Raw genomic sequence first — 4924 nt, forward strand, 5'->3', positions numbered from 1 at the left:
AAAAAAAAAAAAAAAAAGAAAAAAGAAAAAGAAACTATTGGACCATTGATGATAGCAAGAAACACCTAGAATTTCATCTTCAAAATCTCCATGTTGAGTCATTTATTTAATAAGGTTAAAGTGTTTACAATCCATTGTTCCTCTACTTTCACTGTCCTTTATGTCCTCATGTTCTCACTTTGCTCCTAACCAGCTTAGCCTCCATGGTCTTTCAATTTACTCTTTCCCTTGCTCCATTTCCTTTGATTAAGTTTTCCGCCAAAGTCCTAATTCCAAGTAAATTCAACTGCACCTTGGTCTCCTGAATATGAGTGGAGAAAAACATAAAACCATGCTAACTGGTGTCTCTTTAAATTTGTGACCACTAATTTCAAGGAGCTCCTTGGAAAGCTCTTCTACTCTCTATTACTCCAACACTGCTTTTGTACTTTCTCACACAGCCTAGAGTCCTCGCTTCCTATTTCACTTAACAAAATAAGCAATCAGATAAAAAATTTCATCCACCCACCACCACCACTCTACCAGTATGCCAGTATCTGAACCAACTTCTATACCTTCTGCTACAGTGAAGCAACTACTATGCCCCTTTCTAAGGTCAACCCCTTCTAATCTATGGGATTTCTTTCACTTTTAGCTATTCAGGGTTATCACTGCAGAGCTGACCTTCTCTCTTCTGTTTCATTAACTTTTCTCTCGTTAGAGCTATGCTGTCCAATTCACTAACCACTAACTCATGTGATTATTTAAATTCAAATGGCCTACAATTAAATAAAATTTAAAATTCAGTTTCTCAGTTATACTAGCCACATTTCAAGTGCTCAGTAACCACATGTGACCGGTGGCTACTCTATAGGATAGCGTGGACATGAGTGATAGAACATTTCTATCTCACAGAGAGTTCTGTTGGATAGCGCTCTTCTGGAAAATTATTCCCATCTATCCACAATGTTCTGTAATCTCACATCTTAAAAAAATCATAAATAAAAACTAAAAACTCTCTGGGTCTCTTCCTCCTCTACTACCACTTGCAGCACAGTTCTTCAAAAGAGAGTCTACACTTAGTGTCTTAGCTTTTGTTCCTCTTTTGAACTTACTTCATTAAGGCTTTCATCCTTATTACCGCATAAAAACAGTTCTTGTCAAAGTCAGCAAAGATGTGTTGCTAATGACAATTGTCAATATCATTTCTCATCTTAACCAATCAGAAGTGCTGGACACAACTGATCTAGAAGCATATTTCTTCACTGGATTTCCAGAACACCATTCTCTCTTGATTCCCTTTCTATGTTTCTGCTACCCCTGCTCAGTTTCCACAAATTAAATCTACTTCATTAACTTCAGGCCTTCTCTTCTCTTTTCTCCTGCATTCACTGCCTTAACAATCTCATGTCATCTCATAGTTTTAAATATCATCTTACACTGATAAATCCAAAATTCATATCTACAGCTCAGACCTCTTTCCAAACTCCATACTTCTTTATCCAATTACCTCTTCACAATCACTACTTGAGTGCCTGATCCGCATCTCAAATATGGCAAATTCAACTCCTGTTTTCTCTCCTGCACACAGCCCTTCTTCTGCTTAGGTCTTCCATTTCAGTAAATCCTAGTCCCCTCCTCAAGTTGCTCAAGCCTCAACCTTGGTTTTGGTCAGGACTCTTCCCTTTGTCCCATGCCCACACACAATACACTAGCAACTTCTATCTGCTCCTATTTAACATATCTAAATTTCAATCACTTATTAGTTCCTATCCTGCTACCACTAAGGTCCAGGCCACCAACATCTCCTACTTGCAGTATTGCTATAGCCTACTAATTGGTCAAATTGTTCTGCTTATATTTTCCTTTACAGCCCTACACACTGTTTTCAAATATAAATGGATTCATTTTTGAATGAATGAAAGAAATAGAGACTCCCGTAAAAATACAATGCTTATCATGCTACTACTTAGCTCAACATTTTAAGTGGCTTCCCATCTAACTCAGGTGAAAGTCAGAAGTGTATACAGTGGCTTTCAAGAGGCCGTTTCAAGACTCCACTTCCAGTATGCCCCACCCTGCTCTCTGCCTCATCCTCTGCCACAACCACACTTTGTGTTGTGCTATCTGCTGCAGCCTTCTTGTGCAAATGTTCCCTCTTGAGAGAGACCTTCCGATCAAACCATAAAAGGCAACAAGCCCCCTATCTCTCACTATTTCATTTACATCTCCATGGAATTTGAGTTACCAATGTGCTCACTCTGCCAACATTTTTTCGAAATGAAGCAGTAAAAGCATCTAGATTAAATAACATTTTTCAAAGAAACAGCAAATAAAGCTGTCAAAGCCAGCACAGATGTGTTGAACATCTTCGGTGACTTTGACAAAAACGCCATACTAACTTTCTTCATTTCCTTTCTTTTGTCACCTATAAATCAGCCAAGTCTAATATTAATTATCCCAATTTTTAAAAATTCTATTGTCCACACTCAGATTTCTGGGCTTTCATTTCTGTATACTTCTTTACGTTGAGTGGCTCTACATGCTTCTCTCAAATGTAGACTTATTATAAAAAAGTTCAAGCATCTGTCTGCTTTGTTATGTATTCTAGACTGCTTATATAATAAAATACATATTATTTAAATATAAATTGTTTTTCCTTTATTTCTACCTTAAAGATAGATTATTATATTCAGTTTCACTAAATTTTGTGTGCACAGAGATGATATTGCTTCTGTAATATAATCTGGATAGTAAATAATAATGTAATTATTGTAATTAATATAATTCTGGATAGTAAAGAATAATACAAAATTTTTATTATACTAAGGAGGAGTTTGAATTGTATGGTTATAGACAACTAATCTAACCCAACTCCTTCATCTATCTGATGAGGAAATAGAAACTCCACAGATGATAGCACTGGCAACAGAGCCAGGGCTGATACAGGGGAGGCCTGTAGTGCCTTTCATTCACTTCTCTTTTTCTTTTTTTTTTTTTTTTTATTATACTTTAAGTTCTAGGGTACATGTGCATAACGTGCAGGTTTGTTACATATGTATACATGTGCCATGTTGGTGTGCTGCACCCATCAACTCGTCAGCACCCATCAATTCATCACTTCTCTTTTTCTACAACAGATTGCCTCAATATAGTTCAGATGCTAATAGCATTAATAGAAATACTTGCTAAATTATCCTTCTTGCTCAAGAATTTTTCTTTGAAAGGAGAAGTTTAATTCCAAATGGCTTCCCTGAAATCAGTTTAATTCTTCATGTCTTTACAGTAGTCTATAATTTAAGAGACTTGACTTTTTATAAAAAATAAAGCATATCAGCTCACAAATAGAACTTTTCAAAGAGCCATTGCACATGGTCATATTGTTGCACTGTTGGTTTTAGTGTTTGATTTCTACTGATTGTTTAGTGAAGTCACCCCACAGACACTGTTGCATTTCTTTGCCAAATACACTCAAAATTTTTACCTGGTAGGAATATTTCCAGTTCCCATAGAATAACTCAATACTGTAGACATGAAACCAAATATTGCCAAGAGAGATCTGCAAAATACAAGCTTTTCAAATTTTAACAGGCAAATATAACAGTGTCCACCAAATAGAAGTTATAAATTCAGCCTCAGAATGTGGATTAAGACTTATTTTGTTGTTGAGTTCCTGCATCATGTGCAGCTTTGACATGGTTTGAAACAAGAATGTATATAAGATGAGCTTAAAGGTGTTTTTGAGTTTCACATCATATGAATCTACAATTTTTTTTGCTTATTATTAATATGAAGTAGACTGTGTATTGTGTCTTTGTTCAGATATCTGAGTGTTTCCCTGCAGATATTATCAGCAGTATCTGTGCTGCTTTCACAGCACGAATCACAGTGTTTCTATTAAACTTTCTTGTATATGTACCTGGCCTCAATGCGACACTCGTATGTTCATTAAGCAAATATTATTTAAGCACCTTTTATGTACTATGTGCTGGGAGTATAGATATAAATATGGCGGATTTTGACACTGCCTTCATGGAACTGTCTGCTTTTGAAGAAGAAAAAGCTATGCCTTTCATCTGTGTTCCTCCATATGATGGCTTAACATGATTTTGCACAACTTGTGCTTGTATAATGGAACAAAAGAAAATAACAAATACAGTTAAGAAGAAAACAACACACATGCTGTTGGCAACTGAATCCACTAGGCCTAGCATAGTCCCAGAGTGTGAGACCTGGGATCTTTTCTGTTTTCTCTTTTTCAATTTCTTCTAATTAAAAAATAATAATAATATCCAGAATGGTAGTGAGAGATTCTACCTCCCTCTCTGGAAGACATCAAAAAGGCAGGGAAAGATTCCAATTTTAAGCCACTAAACACTCTGGCTTGAATCAAATCAAAAACATTATCTAAGCGAAACTGTCATACACTAAAATACCCTTGACTCTACTATGGCTATTTATCGCTGAAAAGCACTGAATTGGTGGTGTGTTTCCTTGCTTCCTAAAGATTTATTGATGATAAGAGTATACAAGTCAGCCAGTGTAGAATGCCAGAAAGAGATATATTGCAAGTTATCTCTCTCTCCTCCAGAATGTTATCCTTTCACCTCCTTCAATTTCATTTAAGTGTTGGCATCAGCTTTCCTCTTCGGCTCCTGCTGGAGATCACTCCCAGTTGATGAGATAATACGCCTGTCTATCCCTTTCTCCCTACCAGCCCTGTTAATTAGCTGTAAGAGGAGTTCAGAGTTAAGAATACCCCTACGCCCCCCTTGCCCCTCACTATGGAGCTATGGAGATTTCTTTGGGCCCTGGCATCCCACCTCTGACATCTTTCCATGGCCCTTCCATTCCATACTCACATAAGTCTGTCTCCAAATCTTGTCAATAACTTTCTTCAAATAAAATATTATGTGATATTCTTACCACCTAGGCAGTGGTAATT

This window comes from Piliocolobus tephrosceles, chromosome 3 (assembly GCF_002776525.5).
Source record: "Piliocolobus tephrosceles isolate RC106 chromosome 3, ASM277652v3, whole genome shotgun sequence".
Classification (NCBI taxonomy): Eukaryota; Metazoa; Chordata; class Mammalia; order Primates; family Cercopithecidae; genus Piliocolobus; species Piliocolobus tephrosceles.